This window comes from Lissotriton vulgaris, chromosome 12 (assembly GCF_964263255.1).
Source record: "Lissotriton vulgaris chromosome 12, aLisVul1.2, whole genome shotgun sequence".
Lineage (NCBI taxonomy): Eukaryota > Metazoa > Chordata > Amphibia > Caudata > Salamandridae > Lissotriton > Lissotriton vulgaris.
Genome location: NC_141700.1, coordinates 447,900,567 through 447,920,576, shown reverse-complemented (window position 1 = coordinate 447,920,576; position 20,010 = coordinate 447,900,567). Strand labels below are relative to the sequence as shown.

Below are 20,010 nucleotides of genomic sequence, written 5' to 3'. Positions count from 1 at the left end.
TTTTTGTAGGTAATCAAACCAAACACAGTGGGTGCTGACGGGGACCTGCAAACAGTGCTCTCCACGGGACCCACTGTGTCTCTTAGCGTCAGTTTGTTACTTCAACCTAAATTCGTCTTTCTGACATTGAAACAATATGAGGTACGCTATTTTAGCGTGTTATTCGCCCTTTTTCCAACGGTGGACATAATGAGAAGGAGTGGTTGACAACTTAATACAATATCAAACTCTTTGCAAGTCGGCTTCACACTAATTCCTGGGATATTCGTGTATTTCTTGAGAAAAGGAGCAGAGCTGTCTTCCCAGTACTCTCCAGGCATCGCCAACGCCTTTGAGCTGTTAATGTAACCTGGGGATACATCCCCCTACTCTAAGCAAGGCTTCAACTTGCAGGGATATAGCAGCCACAGTAAATTGATGCCTGCTGATGGTCTTCATTCACTTATCCCTTAGGTGCAGCTCCTTAACTCATAGATTATACAAATGTGAAACCGTGAGGCGCGTGGGATTAAACAGTGTTTATTTCAGTTTGACTTCCGCAAAACTTCTTCAAGGTCTGTTTGCACTTACTTACTTTAGACATTTTGAGCGCCTTTGAATAAAATAGCAGCTGTGGATGTTTTCAGTGAGGAAAATTGCAGTTGTTTCGCAGAGCAAACCTAGCTGTCCAATTGGTTTGAACCAATAGTGTTTATCACTTTGTGAGCTGCCTGCTCACCAGCAAGTCCTAAGCATGACTTTCACAAGCCACTGTATCCGTTCCCGCAGATAAATTGAACCCAGTGCATGTGAGAGGCCCTGCGACGTGTCTACCTCATGAGAAGCGGGGCAGGCGTGTCCAAGGCTTGATTAACATGTTAGAAACCCCTGTCTCCAAAGAGTGCGTACTGATTGCCCGGTGACTAGGAATCTCGGAAACCAAGCTTGCCTCGTAAGGTCATGAGCTTTATAGCAAATGCTCATCTAGGCGGCTTAGTCATGATCCGCTGCTTGGAGTCTATAAAACTGCACAGGATTTACAGCCATAGGTTCTCCCACCTGTCCTGATACAATAAACCATGAGCGGTTCTCAAGCTTGTCCAATTGTTGATCTTTTTCTGTTACATTGTTGATTCTCATGTAAAGCGCTCTGATACCTACGGGTCTAGCCAGCGCTATATAAAACTCTTTAAATAAATAAATAAATCTGTGTTTTCACACAGGCCTGCAAAGAGGTGCGTAGTCAGCATGCACGAGTTCTGTGTGAGAGCTGATGTGCTGAAGCAGATTGCTTTCACTTACAAGCTTTGGGATTTGTTGCCAAGTGCTGAAATAAGCAGAGACACGCTTTCAACATGTGTTCCGCAATCATCGGCGTAGGCGACAGTAAAACTCCGGGAGAGTGAGCAAGGGCAGACTTTAGCTATTAGTTCTGAGGTAATTTCGAAATTCTGGTGGCGTTATCACAAATTTTGTTTTTTAAAAATACATAAAAGAGTGAAAGGAGCATGTTGCAATGAAAATAAAGGTGCACAACGGCAATAAGGAGCAAGCTGCTGCGAGCACTACAAAAATAAATATATATATATCGAACTGAAGGGGCCCTAAAGTTAAAGCGTGCCGTGCTTTAAAGTGAAAGCGGGCATGGCGAGGAAAGCATGTTGTGCCCGCAGTAGGAGAAACCCATTAAAGAAAAGAGTGCTTACAAACTAAATAAGACATGCACGTCGCATCCGAAGTAAAGGGACCAGTCGCCATGAGTGTTTACGACCCGGAGGTCAGGAAGATTTACTTACACATATCAGGTACGACGGACATAACAACCACATCCGCAATTATTAGAGTCTTTAAACAATTGCTCTATCGCTCTCCCGTTGTAAGCCGCGCCAGACAAATCCCTAATCTACCTGACAAAAAGTTGATGGCAGTCATTGCATTTCGCCGAATTCTAAAATAATACTGTGACGAAATGCACTACCCACACCTCTTTGATTGCATTTCGCTGAATTCTAAAATAAGACTGTGACGAAATGCACTACCCACACCTCCTGGATATACAATGCGCTCCCACACATTTACCTCTACATCGCTAACAAAAGGTTGTAACTCTAAGCCTTATAAACACAGATGTTCCAGATAATATATACCAACCCCTAAATTACTCGAACTGATATCTTCAACCCATCTGTCCAACATAATTAATCGATTATCCCTCACATATTTGGCTACCCCTTTACAGACTCTTGCTCGTAACCATTATTCCTTTAAAAGGCAAAACCCACCCGGCAATCCTCCCCCCCCCCCAGGTGCCTTCCAATACCCACCACCCACCTTTCCCTAAGCAGACATCACCTCTGTTAATACATACAGACCTCAATTATTTCCTCAGCATGTATCATACGTGTTTTCCTTTATTAACAGGAATGCCAATATTGATCATCGCCAGAAGGAATATTATGTTTGGAATCTCTTTTTTTATCATATAAGGTAACATCTTAAATCCATACATGATATACATGATTCATTTGACCTGCCTATATAACTTTATGACCTAGGATACCTGTCACAAATAAAGACCTCTTGTAAGTCCTTTTCACTTATCAATCTCTCATCTTTATCCCTATAGAGTTTACGAACCTCCTCCTCCGGGACATGTTCAAACGCAATTAACCTATAGTTCGGTAGATCATCATCAAAAAGATCTACAACTTATAAAAGAAGCAGAAAAACTTAAAATCTGTAAAAATTGAAGGTTAGCGCTTATATATGGCACTCCCAATATTAGCTTTAGATTTTAAAATGAGACCACTATCAATAACATTATCCTCTTTACATGTTTCAGTATCGAACGATCTATCTATAGTTAAGAAGTACAGCTCTACTATCCATAGATTGCTGGCCTACATCAACACAGGTATTACTGATTATACCACTATGACCTGCTCTTTTAAGTGAAGCATAATCTATATGCTGATGAATCACGGGTGATAATAGATAGTATCTTTCTCTACCAAGCTTTAACCTTTTTTCCTTTCTGGGTACAACACACATCACACTTCCCTCCTGCCATTCTGATACCCCTCCTATGAATGTCCCTACCCTTGTTGTATTTATATGCATTAGGATGTACTATCTATTTTGTACTGTTATATTATGCTACATGTATTGTTCTTATGTCTTTTTAATATTACATATTTGGAAACATGTACAGATATATGCCGTATATATTCGCATGTAAAACTGGGTAATGTTTCTCCATCTAAGCCCCTTGAAGGCAACACATGTTAACTAGATTTTATTGTTTCTGTTATTCCAATTGAGCACTAATGTAATTAAAACCTTTGTGCCTAGCATGTATACAAAATTTTAATATAGATCATGTCTTCATTATCTTTAGGAATCTGTGGCACGATTCCCAGAAGTAGGCGCTGTTAAAGCGCCGAAACGCGCGTCGGAAACAATCCTTTTCTTGCCACATGACTGCCCATTAGAGCAGACAAAAATCTCCTTGCTTTTAAACTGTAACATTATATTGATTGTATATTGTATGTTTAAAAATGGATTATATATTTTGCTGTTTATGGTTAATTGTTGAAACTACCATGTTCTTACTCTCCTAATTTTTAATAAATACGGTTCTTTTTAGAAAAAAAATACATCTTGCTTGACACTATACTTTTCTTGCTCAGGAATGACAAATTATTCATAGACGTTTAGCTATTATAACTGTCTAGGAAGATATTTACATCGTGTTTACAAATACAGACAAGGCGGTACCAAGGAGGGACTAACAACCCTAACAACAACTCGCAAGCCAGCCGTTACGAAGGACAATGACACAAGCCAATGAAAAATATGTGTTTTTTTTTTGCAGATTTATATAGCACAAACTCGAGCCAAAGGTATTGGAGCGCTTTACATGAGCACCAGTTATGTTACACAAGGACACATTAATTTTTTTGGTAGGCACACCGAGATTAAGTGATTTGCCCAGAATCACAGGATGTGGAATCGACCCAAGGCTCGGACCTTGGTTTCCCAGCTCCAAAGTCGGCAGTCTAGTCGTAAGACAACATTCTCTCCTCTTCTCTTCCATACTCCACCACAACAAGTCTTGCAGAGTAGCGGATGTGCGCGGATTCAGGCTCCATCTAAAAAAGAATGTTCCTGACACACTGGGAGCTTTTCACAGCATGTAAGGATCATTTCTGAGTTTTACCATTGAAGACGCCAGGCTCTCCAAGAACAGGATAAAAGTAACTCAGAGAATCCGCCTAATGGGCCCAGGGCGTACGTTATGAGGTACTAAGATGGATGACTGGATGTTAAAGAGGCCTGATGTTTCCACTGGCCTGCAGAAACACGATGGCTTACTAGACTCTAACCAAACACATTTGGCAGGTGGGCAATGAAACATCTGCACAAATAGATGGTACTTACCCTACACAGTGTAGCATTAATGTGTGAAAGGAGGAATCCAGCAGACTCAGGAAATTTTCAGGAGTTCCCGAAACACCCAACAAGTGACAAAGTACCCAACTCAGATGAAAGCAAGCATTAGCAAAGCCAATAGGTCTCATCTATGCAAGAGCTATTGCCTTTGCCACATTTTTTTTGCCATGTTTGATACCAGTGTTTCTGCAGTTCAGCATGACTAAAAGTTAGTGGGATGCAGTGGAGTAGAGTGGAGTGTTATGGAGTGGTGTGAAATGGCATAGAGTAGAGCAGAGCAGAGTTGAGTGGCATGTAGTAAATTGGAGTGTCATGGAGTGACGTGGTGGAAGTAGAGTGTTGTAGAGTTGAGTTGCATGGAGTAGAGTGTCATAATGGAGTACAGTGTCATGCAGTGGAACAGAATGTCATGAAGTGAATTAGAGACTGTTGTGTAGACCGGAGTAGACGGACGTAGAGTGGAGTTTTTTAGGAAAGTGGAATGGCATACAGTGTACTAGAGTGTTGTAGAGTCAAGTGGCCTAGAGTAGAGTGGAGTGGCACAGAGTGACAGAGTGGAGTAGTGTGTCGTACAGAAAAGTGTAGTAAAGTGGCAAAGAGGGAGCTGCAAAGAGTGTTGCAGAGTACAGTGGCCTAGAATGAAGTGGCGTAAAGTACGGTGGTGCAGAGTAGATTGGCGTACAGTGCAGTTGCGTAGAGTGCATTGGCTTGCAGTAAAGTGGTGTAGAGTGCATTGGTGTAGAGTGCAGTGACAAAGTGGCGTGACATGCAGTGGCATAATATAGAGTGGTGCAGGGAAGCATGCATTGGCGTAGAGTGCAGTGGTATAGAGTAGATTGTTTCAGAGGCGAGTCAAGTGGAGAAGAGTGGAGTGGTTCAGAGTGAAGTGGCCTAGACTGGAGTGGTGCAAAATAGAGAAGTGTAGAGTGCAGTGACATAGAGTGCAGTAGAGTGGCACAGAGTAGAGTCGTACAGAGTAGTGCAGAGAGTGCAATATTGCAAAGTAGAATGTTGTAGAGTGCAGTGACATAGAGTGGTATATAGTTAAGTGACGCAGAGTGAAACTGTGAAGAGTGGAGCAGAGTACAGTGGCATAGAGTAGTGTTGTAGAGTACATTGTTGTGGCATACAGTGCAATGGTGCAGAGTAGATTTCGTAGAGTGGAGTGGCGTAGAGTGTATTGGTATTGAGTAAAGTAGAATAGAGTGAATTGGCTTAGAGTGCCACAGGGTACATTGCAGTGGCATAGAGTAGAGTGGCGTGGAGTAGAATGGCACAGATTGGATTAGAATGGCATAGAGTGCAGTGGTGCAAAGTAGATTAGTGTGGCTTAGACAATGGCATAGAGTACATTGGCATAGAGTGGTGTAGAGTGTAGTGGCGTACAGAATATTGGCATAGAGTGCAGTAGAGTGGGGTAGAGTAGAGTGATGCAGAGTAGATAGAGCGCAGTGTTGTAGAGTGCAGTGGTGCAAAGTAGATTAGAGTGATTTCGACTGGATTAGCGTAGAAAACAGTGGAGTACAGTGGAACATTGTAGAGTAAAGTGGTGTAGAGTGTAGAAGCATACAGTGTATTGGCGTAGAGTGCAGTAGAGTGGGGTAAAGTAGAGTGATGCAGAGTAGATAAAGTGCAATGGCATAGAGTGCAGTGGTGCAGAGAAGACTGGCAAGGAGTTCATTAGAAGAGAGTGCAGTGCTGCAGAGTAGAGTGGCGTAAAGTGAAATGGCGCAGAGTGGAGTGGTGCAGGGTAGAGTGGAGTAGGCTTCCACCTAAAAACAGATGTGTTATTGAGGTTAATATCATGTGTTCTAGCTCATGGTGTTATCTGTACCAGAAATCTCATGGTGTTATCTGTACCAGAATCCCTGACCTAGCTCGCATGTCGTAATGCAATTTCCTGCCATGTCAAGCTTGGGCAAGAGGTCTGGTCATATTTTGCAGTGATGTCATCATAATGTTAATTAGTCGTCGCTCTTTTTTGTCACAGGATATTGGCTAGTATTGTGAATTATTATGTTAAAGCCTATGTATGATAGATCCACAGTGTCAAATGTATTGTATTTGCATTTCTATAGTGCTACTACCCCTGACAAGGCATCAAAGCGCTTTTTCGGCGAGTAGCACGCTACTCCGGAACCCAAGAAGGATTAGTGTTGAATTAGTATAGTGAAATATGAAAGTAATTTGAGTGGTGGATAGGTTAGTCAGTTATCTGGATTCAGAAGGATAACGGAGGCATAGAAGTGTGAAGAAGGTTTGCATTTGTATAGCGCTTGTTACCCCTGAAAGGGTGTTGAAGCACTTTTTTGGCGAGTAGCACGCTAATCCGGAACCCATAAAGGATTAGTGGTGAATTAGTATAGTGAAATATGAATGTAATTTGGGTGGTGGATGATATGTTAGTTGGTTATTTGGATTGAGAAGGGTAGCAGAGGGATATGTTTCATGCATGTCACTTCCGGTGTTGAGATGAAGAAAGCCACCTACTGCTGTGCAGGGATACTACTTAAAAATCTTCCGAATCTATTCTGATGCCTGGGGACATTTTAAGTTAAGGAATCTGTGGCTAAAAGATTTGTAGGAAAGTGCCACTTTTCGCATGGTTGCCCCCCACCTTTTGCCTGATGTTGATGCTCTTTGACTAAGTGTGCCCTGGGATCCTGCTAACCAAGTACCCAGGGCCTGTTTTCCTTCCCTAAAACAGTACCTTTTCCCCCCAATTGGCACTTCTCTGGCCACATGTAAGTCCCTTGTAGAAGGTACCATGGCTACCAAGGGCACAGTGACAAGGTAAGGTAAGGGCCTATGTGATAGACAAACTGGGCTGCCAACGTACGTTGAATGATAGTAGTGACCTACAAGCAGATGGACGATATAGGACTGCAAACGCCGTGGATAATAGGACATAGTATAGTGCACGTCTTTGCCCCCTCCCAACCAGGGGTTACACAAAATTAGATACGCATATGAAAGTACATTTACATTTTCCTCGATTAATTTCCTCAAAATGTACCCATGAGAGCCACAAGTTAGTTGTTTTGGTGAATGAGTTATGCAACAGATGTAATAACTCGATTGGTTGACCACATCTCTGTGATATGCCGATTGTGTTTCATTGAGAACTAATCGCAGTAAGTTATGAAAGGAAGATTGCATCATGGACTGAATCGTGCATTGTCTGTGTGGTATATTGCTAAATAAATTAATTATGTTTTTTTTTAAAGATGAGGATGCAAGTGTGCATCCGAGGAGCTGTGTGACTGTAGCAGTTGCCGAGCACATGGAAAGCCACATTACCTCCTAGTCCGTCTTTCCGTCCCATTCTTTAACAGTGAGCAGCTTGTCTGCTCCCCAGAAATGTAATACCTAGCATAGTTTTTAAAACTTCCCCCAATATGGCGCCACCTATCAGGTGAGAATATAGGGGGAAGCGATTCCTGTTATTTTTTCTGACTTCGTCAGTTACTCTTTGCCTAGCAGGGCGGTTGCTCGGGTAAGTGTGGTTTTATACTTCTTTTCTTGTTTTTTGGTCGGCCTGCAGTAGCGGCCACCTTTTTCAATTTTATGCACTTTCACTGGCGCTGTGTGCCTATTTGCAGTATTGGCAATGTCAATTTCTTTGTTTGTGTTTCTGCCTCTGTGTCTGCACATCCCGCTCTAGCGACCGCTTATGCCTGTCTGATCACTTCAGCAATCTGCTTGTTTGTGTTCATATCATGCGCGCTTATTTGGCATTTCACTACGCGGCCTTCTTTAGCGACCGCTTCTCCTTTGCTGGTGCCTTCATGCCCTGCTTTAGCCAGCGCGGGTCCTCTGGTGTTGGCTTGCGACGCTAAGCGTCCTCCGGGTTTTCCTGTCTCCCTTAGGGGTTTTTCATCTGCCTGGTTCCTTTTTAGGTCTCGGCCTGGTGAAAGCAGCGCATGCGCTGCTCTCGCCATGCTGAGGGCCTTTTGGAATAATACGATTCCGATGTGCATGCGGTGGGACAAAAGGGACAGAAGATGTGTACGCGCAGACTGGAGGCTTCACGGCGGCATGACACAAGGCACTTTTTTGGGACTTTTTTGGGGAGAGAAAGTACGGCGTTTCTGGTTTTCAATGCATCGAACATTTAAGAATTGTCGTCAAGCAGTCATTCTGGCTTTTGGCCTCTGGGTGGAGCCAAAACATTCTTTGCAGACATTCGCATGCCGTAAGTAACTAGTTTAAAAAAAATAAAAAATAGAAAGCCTGAATTGTTTTTATAGTCATCGCAAATCAAGTTCCAGGATAATATGTGGGTGGCGTGAGCTCTGGGAGATGGGGAGTTACAATTTATTCACCTGAAGGCAGGCGGCAAGGTCAGCTGCACTCGCCCAGTCGCACACTGGGAGCACAAAGCACACGTGGGAAGAGGATGTCTTTGTGGTGGGTATTTGAAAAGAATGCTCGCCCTGTTCCTACTTTCAACCTGTGTTTCAATGATGGGGACAGTTTTAAGTAATCAACGCATATGTTAGACATCAGTGCTGCGTTTGTGGCCTTTTAGAGACAGAAAATTGCTTAAATTAGCATTTTGGTCGGTTCTTACACCAACAAAACACTACCTTTTGCTACAATTTGATTCTTACACTTATGGTATTTTTTGCAAAAAAACTGACCTCAATACCATTTTACATTTGTACTTGTATCAAGAACAAATGTACAATGGTATTGAGATCAGCTTTGGATCAACGTTGAAGTTAATTGTTTCACTTGTGCTTCCGATGACCTGGTAACATCTCAACTGTAGATTAACGTCCTCCTTCTACCAGCAGAAAGAGAAAGTAAGAGAGAGAGAGAGAGAAAGAGATGGAGATTGCAAGAGAGAGGGGGGAAAAGAGAGAGACTGGGAAAAGAGACAGCAAGATGGAAATTGAGCTACAGAGAAAGAGAGATTAAGGGCCATGGAAGAAAGTAGCGCCAGAAGGATGCAGATATTTAGTAAGATATCTGAAACAACAGCCGGCTCTGGCATGGCAGCTTGTGCCACCGTTTTCTGCAGTGCTCATGATGTATTTGTAGTGATATTTTTCAAGTCGAAAAACTTCCTGAGTTCAATTTAGTTGTGGACAGGTCTGTCGGGAACTCTGTCACTGCCAGATGAGCCACTTGAAAGGGTCAATGTGTGGGTCAGTTAGTTTTTTTGGGCCGTGTGGGCAGTGACCTTTAAAAAAAACAGCCCACACATTGGCCATTTTAAGTTCCATCATCTGGAAAAACCAGTGAAAGAGTGCCAGACAGGCCAGACCAACACCAATTAGTTTACTATTTAAGATATATTACTAATAGCCGAGACAAGCTCAATGGGGGTTTCCGGTCCTACATCCTCTGGCAATGTGCCTTTGCACAATAGCTCAGCGTCTGAAGTTGGGTTGTGTCCTAAAAGGCCATTAGGCAGATGAGCAAGCTGTGCAACCCTTTCTTATTGCATCATCCTTTTAGGTCTGGCCTAGAGACAACTTTGGCTCTTCACCAGCCTATTGCAATCTTAAAATGAAACCAACATATACTTAGTAACAGAACATAGCGAAAGGCACTTCTGGTCAGCCTGCTGTCACCATTGCTCTGTTGGAGCGCCATTCACACTTCCTAGAATACACAGAGAGGGAGACTGGGTCAGCCTTTTCAGCCCCTTTCAACCATTGACTTGCAGGCAATGTCAGTTACATTTTTCTATCAGCTGTCAGGGCAGTCATTCAGCCACTGAGTATATGGCTAAACAGGCAGTCTGAGTGACATTATTTTCAAGCTTACTGTCGGTCTCCACATCCAGAAGGGACATCCACTGCCAGGTGAAAAAGCCTGTGTCAATCTGTGAACTTCTGTTCTATCTCACCCTCCTTCTGAACTCTTCACTGCTTCTCTCAGCGATCCTGGCTCCTGCTCTACAGCGGCCTCCTTGCTACCTGCAGTTTTTGTTTCTGCTTTTTTTTTTACCAGCATGATAATGTAGTGCCTCATTACCACAACTACTACCATTATCGCCATCATCGTTATCACCATTGCTATCGCCACCACCATTCTTGGCACAACCACCATGACCATTTTCACTACCAGCATTTACGCCATCACCATTAGCACAGACCTGCCACTACCCTTTCTCCAACAAGTATCACCGTTATCACCAAATCCATTACGATATTATAACCACAATTACCACTGCTACCTATACTACCACTATTGAACCACTGCCACCATTACAACCACCATTACCACTAATAGTACCACCATTATCACCACTAGCGTTATCACCCCATCACTATCACCACTACTATTTTCATCACCATGACCACCACCATTATCATCACTACCATTCACCAATACCATGAAAACCACCACTATAATGATCTTCACCATTATCAGCGCCAGGATAACTTTGGACTGCTGCACGCTTTGTAAATTGTCATAATATTATTATTATCAACACCATTGCCACTAAAACGAACATCAATATCCCCACTACCACCTCCATCTTAACCACCAGATCTACACCACTTTCACCACTACCTCCAATACTGTTACTACAATCTACAACACTATCACCACCACCATCACCCACACCACTATTACTACGTTCACCACCATCACCACTAATATAAGCACCTCCACTACTACAGCCATTTACATTAATTTCCACCACCATCACTGTCACTATTATCAGCACTACCACCATTGTGAATATAAGAGCATTGTGAGTCTGACAGTGTTTGTGTGTAAGAGAAGGAGTGATGTGTTTATGTGTGAGACGTATTTGCTATCAGAAGTAAAAATGAAACAATCTACTTCTTCTCTCCTCAGTAAAGAAGGATCCCTGGCCCTCTCAATGGCAATGCTTGTGTTTGATTACTATAGGTGGCCCATGACGGACGAGATACTCAAATTCATTTGAGGGTGGGTAATAACATTTTTTTATAAAAACATTTTTTAAATATTTTCTCATATTAATGAAATGCATAAAACATTGAACCACTAAAAGATACGTATGGAATAAAGGTCGTCACACATTCCTTCCAAGGAGTATGCTTAATCTGAATTTAATTCTACTATTAAAGTAAATGAATCAGTAAGTTCCATCTTGATAGTGCTTTCCTTGCTGGGTAATAATCTTGAACACAGAGTCTACATCCTTGACTCTCTATAATATAACTACTTATGCGTGAATGAGAACTTCCTGCACCTAAAAAGATCACAAATTTACATTCTGGTAGTAGATTGCACAAACAGAAAAATGATTCAATTACATGGCCCTTGTTACTGGGTTTTCCCAAAGTCAAGAATTTAAGTATCAGATGTGACAGACCCATCTCATTTTTCTCTCAACCTATAAATCACAATGCTCATTAAGATCCCCCCACTCTTGCAACCTAGTCACAAGTTGGAACTTACTAGAGCACTGGTTCTGGTACACTACAGCAATGTTGTGCAAGCAGGCATCCTGTAGAACAAGCATTAAAAATGCAATAGGTCTCACCTTTTATTAAGTTAAAGCCATTTGCTTAGTTATACAATACCATTAGCAAAGCAAATGGCTTTAACTTAATCTAAGGCGAGCCCTATTGCATTTTCATTGCTTGTTATACTTCCGCCCACTTCCTGATTACGCAAGACGGCGGGTGCCTCGGGACTTTGTTTTCTTTTTAAATGAGTCCTTTTTCAGCTGGTCGCCGGCCCTAGATGGGTTGTTTACGGAGCCTGTTCTTGTACGTTGCTCTGTTCTTGCGCTGCCATGGACCAGGGTGCATCTAGCACTGCTGCTCTTAGTTTGGATGCCCTGTGCCTCATTATCAATGAGGCTGTTGCTTTCCGGGTTTGGGAGGCAGATGGCCCTCCTGCCAGAGTGCCTCGTGGGTCTCTGAGTCAGCCTGGTCCCTCAGCTGAGGATGTGGGGGCCGAGGAGGATGATTGTGGGTGTGGTCGTTTTGTTCAGGCTGCGGAGCTCTCGGATTTGTTCGACCATGTACGTTGCAATTTGGGTTTCACTTCTCCTGTGCCGGATGTCCTGGAGGATGACGTTTTTACTCAGTATCACAAGCCGGACCCTGAACCCTTGCCTTTACAAGGCGTTGGGCGCAAAGTGCTTGCCCATGAGTGGAAGGATGTGCACAAGTCAGTTTTCCCTTGCTTTTTGAGTAAGTGTTGTCCGTTGGAGGGGACACCCTGCCACTTTTTGTACTGCTGCCCTGTCCTGCCTAAACCGTGTTTGTGCTCGCGGCCATTTCATCTCCTGCAACCTGCCACAGTGGACTGCTCCAGGAAACCACAACTCCCAAGGGGCATAGCTCTCACGGCAGGTGCCACGCTTCAACTTCGCGTAGCCGGCGCTTAAAACATAGTCAGGCCTCCCGTGGCGCGGGACGCGCGCGGGCTCGCCCGTCATCAGCCGGAAGAGGCTGGGCTGGGCCACGGCTTTTGGCTCCTTGGTGAAACACATTAGTGACCGAGACTGTGGTAATTTATTCCAAACATTGGTGCTTGACTGTATCTTCTGCTCCCCGATTTATGTGACTCATTGCGCCCTGTTACTCGTTTTTATTATTGGTCGGGGTGGGAGAGTCTTGAGACATATGAGACTGTGGTAAATCTACCTTAATTTGTCCATCTTCTACGGTTGTTTAGAACTCGTTGAGTTGGGGTTCTAACTTATTACTAGAGTCTCATTGTACGTGATTCATCGTGTGACAAAATTTGTTCTTATAACGGTGCAGGGACTGTCTTGTGGATTACGATATGGGAAAAAGAAAATTTCACAGCTCAATCCCCGGCAAAAAAACAAGCAATGCTATAGATTCTAGTACATCATTAATGAAATATCTGACAGGGGTGGTGGGTGCCCTGGAAAAACAAATTTCCAATGTTGAGGAGGCTCTGAATAAAGAGTCATATAGCTCGACTGATAACAGCAGAGCCCTGTATTCCACCCTTAGATTGCTTGATGGGGAAATAAAAAACACATGTGGCAACTGTGGAATATCAGAACGGTTGTGTTCAGTCAGGGAGTGATGAGATTTCATTAATTGATATTGATGTGGCGCCATTACCTCCACCTAAAAGAGTGTGTATCACTAAGAAAATAGTGGCCCCCATAATCTTATCACCGCAGATACATGAGGCTCCCATCACTCCAGAAATTCTAAAACTCAACCCCAAGACTAATCAGGGAAAGGATTCCACAGCCACTATTAAAGTTAAAGAACGTGTAAGTTCTTCAAAAAATATAAGTAAGAGTAAAGGTCAAGCCACCAACAACATGGCAGGAATCATGAATTCATTATTTTATAGAACTACTTTTATCAAAGAATCCATTGGCACCCTGGTGAAGAGACTCGATATAATCGAGTTATGACTGGTATCTATTTCAGGGTGCCTAAAGGAAGTGAATATTTTACAACCAGAGCCTGATAGGGGTGAGGGATTAGATAAACACCGTAGCCAGACAACAGCAGTTAGCATTTCCAGATGGACTGATCAGAATAGCGATAGGGAGAGATCTATTCTTTCAGTTGGCCCTAGGTCTACGAAGGCGTCTACCCCTGGTGTGTTATCACCCAAGGCTGTAAAGGCGAAGGGGGGTGTGAATGTCTTCAGCGGGGAAAGATGTGGTGATTTACCTCATTTCGACACACGCCCTAGTTTAGGTACTTGCGTGACCCATGATCAAGTGTCTCAATTAAACCACACTAGTTTGAATCTTCCACCTGCTGGGGTTCCTTATACCCTGGTCCTGACGAATGTCCCTTCGTCCTCCGAGGGAGATAAAGAAACTTGGGATACCCTGAGGAACAAATCTATACATTGTTTAGGCGTTAAAACAGGATTGACTCAGGAGATGTTCGCTTCGTTTAAAATGGTGAGGCATGTCCCATGGGTGGGCCCCAGTAGAAAGACTTTTAAAGGGGATTGTGTTGTTCTATCTCTAGGTTCCCCTGCCTTAGTTCACAAAATACTAACTCGAAATGGTTCAAATAGTTTCATGGCTGAGGGTATCAATATCTTACCCCTGGGGTATTTTTATCGGCCTAAAATGTTTGGTAGAAATACGGCTTCATTTACTAGTACTCGCCCCAATAATAACTGGAATTTTAATCTAGAAGTGTCCAACAAGTACGGGCTTTTACACTCACTGGAGGAGGTGGACTGACTCTTGGATACAAACGCCTGCCAACACTCAGCAATTGGCCGGGCCCCTAAAGTTGCACAGAGGGCATGTCCCGTGGTACCCCCGGTGGAATTACCTATAAATGAGTTTAAGGTCATGTGCGGGGGAACTCTAATAGACGACCCGTCCCCCTCAATTCACAACCACCTAATTCAAAATATTTGTATGGGTTCACAAAAAACGGGAGAATTCTCCTTAAGAGGAATTCAGAAAGCAGATTTGTATGCTCCCCTGGGTGGGGTGGCACCCAATGAAGTTGCAACTTTTGCAACTGCTGAAAGTAGTATGGTCGCAGAAATAGAGTCAGAGAAGAGTCAAAGACAGGGTGAGTGTGATCAGGTACTAAAATTTCAAGCTAACACTGCCCAAGGGACTGTTAGAATAGCCTTTTGGAGAAATGTTGGGCTCCAATCTAAGGTTAACAATCCAGTATGGATAGATTTAATAAAGAACTTTGATATTCTGTGTCTGCAGGAGACTTGTTGAACGAATTACACATTGATGGTTTTAAGACATTCCATATAGCTGCATCGAGGTCAGCCCGTGGGAGACATAAAGGGGGGATTTGTGTCTATATTTCAAACATGCTGAGGGTTCAGAAGATAAAAAAATGTAAGTCTTCTACCTATTATCAAATTATTAATATCAAATTTCCTATGCAAGCTTAGGTAGCCGTTATTGATTTTTATAATAACATAGACAGGGCCAACTTTGCGGATATATCAAAAAATCTTAATGATGACTTAAGCAATTTAACCGTATCTAAAGGGAATGATATAATCATAATCTGGGGAGGGGACTTTAATACCAGCATCTGTACTCAGACTTTTTGTGGGCTTGGGGACGTTGAAGTAGAAGACAACAGCCATGTGGCCCATTTTGCTCAATCTGACTGGGACGAAATTGTATTGTATTGTAGCAGTTTTTATTGAGCGCGATTGCTGCCTGCAGGCGTCCAAGCGCTGGGTAGAGGGAAAGTGACTGAAGGAGCTTAAGGTATATAGGATTGAGCAAACAACAGTGTTTTTAAGTTTTTCCGGAATGCAAGTAGGCCAGGGTTGGAGCGGAGTGTGATGGGAAGAGCATTCCATAGCCTAGCGGTGTTCAAGGAAAACATCCTGCCTCCAGATCTAGCTCGCTTCACCCTAGGCACAACGGCCAGGAAAGCCTCTGAAGACCGAAGGTTCCTTTTAGGGTGGTAGGGGGTGACCAGGCCAGTGTTTATGGCAGGTCCCGTCTTCCAAAAGGTGCGATGTGCCAGGCATAGCGCTTTGAAGGACACTCTCTGCTTCACTGGCAGCCAGTGAAGGCTCTTCAGAGCAGATCTGGCCGACTGGGTCCGTGGAATTTTCAGCAAAGTGCGTGCTGCACAGTTCTGAACAATTTGCAGTTTCCTGAGGGTCATCTCCGGGGCCCCTAGGTATAAAGCATTATTTGAGTCCAGGCGAGATTGAATCAGACCTTGGACTGCCACCTTTTTGGCCTCTAGGGGAAGTAACGGGAGCACCTTCCTCAGAATTCTGAGTAGGCCAAAGCAGGTGGCGGACAGTTTTTTGGCCTGGGTGGAAAAGGAAAGTTTATCATCTAGCCATACTCCCAGGCTTTTGACACTTTCTTTGTGAGTGGGCGGGGGACCCAGAGCACTGGGCCATAGGGAGGTGAAAGACATAGGAGAGGTTGGGCCCAGGAGCATGAGCTCCGTCTTTTCTCCATTCAGCTTAAGGGAGGAGTTGGTCATCCAGCCCTTCACGTCCACTAGGCAGTTTAACAGGTCTGCTGGGGAGTGAGTATTGTTCTCCGTTGCCAGCGAGACCACAAGCTGGGTGTCGTCGGCATATGACACGATTTTAATGCCATATGGTTCGACAACACCCGCCAGCGGCCTCATGTAGATGTTGAACAATACAGGGCTCAGGGAAGAGCCCTGTGGCACTCCGCAGCTCAAGAGTTTCCTGGAGGACACCGTCTTTCCATCAAAGATCTGAAACGACCTCCCAGACAGAAAGGACTCGAACCACCTTAAAGCGTCACCTGAAACTCCGATGTTGTGGAGACGGTCTAGCAAGGTGGTATAGCTGACCGTATCGAAGGCGGCACTTAGGTCAAGGAGGATCACTGCCACCGATCCTCCCTGGTCTAGTATTCTTCTAGTTTCTTCAATGACTGCTAACAAGGCGGTTTCAGTACCATGTTTTGGTCTAAAGCCTGTCTGGGAAGTATGTAGTAGAGAGTGGTCCTCCAGGAACTGGACCAGCTGCGCGTTTATGTGTTTCTCCAGTACCTTGCTCACCCATGGGAGAAGTGAAATGGGGCGGTAACTGGAGTGGTCGTCTGGGTCTAGGCTGGGTTTTTTTAACAGTTCAACGAAGTTATGGCAATCACTATCTTGGTTTTGCTAACATGTTGTGTTCCCCCCCAGCAGAGTTTGATCCCACGTTTATTGGTCGGGGTCTTAATTCCACAATAGATTTTATTATTCTTCCAAACCCTTATGCAACCTGGATTGATGAATTTATTATCCACCCAAACGGTTTGAGTGATCACCTCCTGTTAAGCATTAATATCCTTTTTCCCTTTAGGAGTACTCCCTCCATGATTGAAAGCCTGGCATGGACACATGATAATGTGTTGGACCGTCAGAAAGATCCTGAGGTAATGAATTCAAAGATATTGTCAAAGGCTATAATCCCCATTACAGTGTACCTGCGAGAAGAGATCTCTCATAAGGATGTACTGATTGTTTTTTCTCAAAATACACTAGTGATACAAAAAATGCTGAGTCGTCCCTGTAAGGCGCCACTAAGCCAGAAAAACGGATGGTTTGATACTACGTGCACTAAGGCATTTTCCTTGTTAAAGGCTGCACTACATGAAACAGAGAGGGATTTCGAAGAAATTCGAGGGTTAGGAAGGCTTATCTTGCAAGGAACAAACGCAAGAAAGAAATCAAAGATCAGTCTTGGAACAATCTTTACGAGGCATCTCTTCGTAGGGATTGTTCTCATTTTTGGCAGGCAGTAAAGGCACCGTTCTTTTCAAACAATGAGGGAACAAGGATTGAGGTAGCAATTGGCGAGAACTCTTGGGTTGACTTTTTCTCCATGGTTTATGGAAATAAGGGTAACAACATCATAACAGCTAAAGATCCAGTTCCATCGGGTGACCATACTCACTTTTCGCCGATTAACATTCATTTCACACATGGCAAAGTATTGGTGGCTACAAATGAAGCAAAGGTGGAAAGGCCCCGGGCCCTGATGGGACTCCGATAGATTTGTATATATGCACAACAGCGCTTTGGTTCCCTTTATTACCTCGAGTTCTCGAAGCCAGTTGCGCAACAGGTTTCATTAAATCCTGGTCGGACTCCGTAATAATACCCATTTTTAAAAAAATTGGACCGGGAAAACCCTGCTTGTTATCGACCCATATCCCTTTTAGATTCATTTTTTGAAAATCGCAGGAAGGGTTTTCTTGAATAGACTCCAACTGTGGGCCGAAGACAAGAACATCCCAAGTCTGGTACAATATGGTTTTAGGGAGGGGAGGAGCACCGTTGAGCAGGTTTTAAATTTCTCTATCCTACATGGGAAATATACCGAAGATGAGGCAGAGAATTTCTTTGTGGTATTCGTAGATCTTACCGCTGCTTTTGATTGTGTTGACCATAGCAGGTTATGGCAAATTTTAGCAGGACTAAAGGTTGAGTCCTCATTGGTGCTATTTCTGAGGCAATTATATGCGGGGGCCTTAGCTAGGGTGAGGTATGGTCTTAAGGGAGAGTGTACCAAGTCTTACCGCGTAGAGAGGGGTGTGAGGCAAGGCTGCGTACTGGCCCCGTTCCTCTTCTCATTATATACCAAAGCTTTGGAGGAGGAACTGGTGGCCAGGGTGAGAGACTCTCCGCAAGTTAACAATAAGCAGATTGTCTCCCTCCTTTACGCGGACGACGCGGTTCTAATGGTCAGAACCCAGCTCGGTCTACAGAGGGCCCTTACTACGTACATTGATGTTATGGACAATAGGGGACTGAGGCTCAATGTAATGAAAACATTTGTGATGTCATGTAGAAAGGGAAAGAATAAACGTTGTACTCTTGCAGCAGGGAATGGTAAAATTGAACCGACAAAAACTTTCTATTATCTCAGCATCCTGTTGGAGGACACTGGTTCTTGGGGGGGGTTAGCTGTCAAGAGTAGGGCCCTTCTATTTAAAAGGTCGACGGCGGTAGTGATGATTTTTTCGAAAAAATGGGCAGAAGGCAGCCGGAGATCCTGTAAAAAATGTATCAGGCCAAGCGTATAAGGATCGCCACATATGGGGCAGGGGTCTGGGGGTTTTACGACGTTTCCCCAATACAGGTGGTAGAAAATGCTTTTTTAAGGTTCATATTAGCTGTACCTCAGAGTTCATCCGTTTTAAACTGTCACAGTGAACAGGGGATTTCTCACATCACCGATGTGATTAAAATGCAACTAATGCTACTTTGGCATAGAGCTTAGACCTCGCCCAATCTAGGGTTAAATCGAGATATTATTAAAGACTTGATGGGCCTGGAACAGGCTAGAAAAATTCCCTGGTTGAACTATATTAGAAAACTGTCATATGATTTGAGTATACCTGAGTTTTATGCTAACCCGGATTCAATGCATACAATATCCAGAAAAGAGCTTAAAGTTTTATGTCTGAACCACTTTGAGTCTCTAAGAATAGGGGTGGAATTCAATAAAAATACTGTGATCCAACATCAACTGACCCTGGCCTGTACCTCCATTCAACCTTATTTAGTGTGGTGCTTAGGGGGATATGATAGATACATCTTGACCAGGTTTAGGCTTAAATATTTCCATCGTCTGGTTTCATTTCCAACTACAAATGACTGGTCCAGACAGCTCTGTTTATGTCTGTGCGATAACCTAGCCACCCAAACAACATTGCATGTGATTCTTTTCTGTAAATTTTATGCTAATGAACGCGCCAGATGGATCATCCCCTTTTTAAAGCGGGGAATGTGGCGGCAATGTCGTCCGGCCTTCTTATTTTTGCAATTATTGAATAATATGTATTGTATTGGAATCATGACTGGTTTTTTAAAAAGTGTATGAAGGAAAAGGAAAAGCATAAATTGATAGCTTTTCTTTTAATTTAATGTATTTTTTAATTGTATACTCTAAATGAACAGTTTTTTGTATTTTCTGCTTTTATGGTTTTATCAATTTCCTAAAATCGAATATAGCATTTTCTGAATCTGAATCTGAGAAAGTGTTATCCGTTGGAGGGGCTTTCTGCTGAATTCCCTCAGTCGGTCAAGGTTGACAATTTGATGGCTGGCCTTTCCACACAGGGCTTGGTTCTGTCGGATGATGCCCTTCCTTCTGACACTGTTGATAAAAGGGATA

General features: G+C 43.5%; 1 protein-coding gene across 2 annotated transcripts in view; it reads right to left on the bottom strand.

Annotated features, from left to right (window-relative positions):
• Nucleotides 1-20,010, bottom strand: part of LOC147676736 (uncharacterized) — a 355,122-nt gene that overhangs the window by 144,810 nt on the left and 190,302 nt on the right. The gene's annotated exons all lie outside the window — the stretch shown is intronic.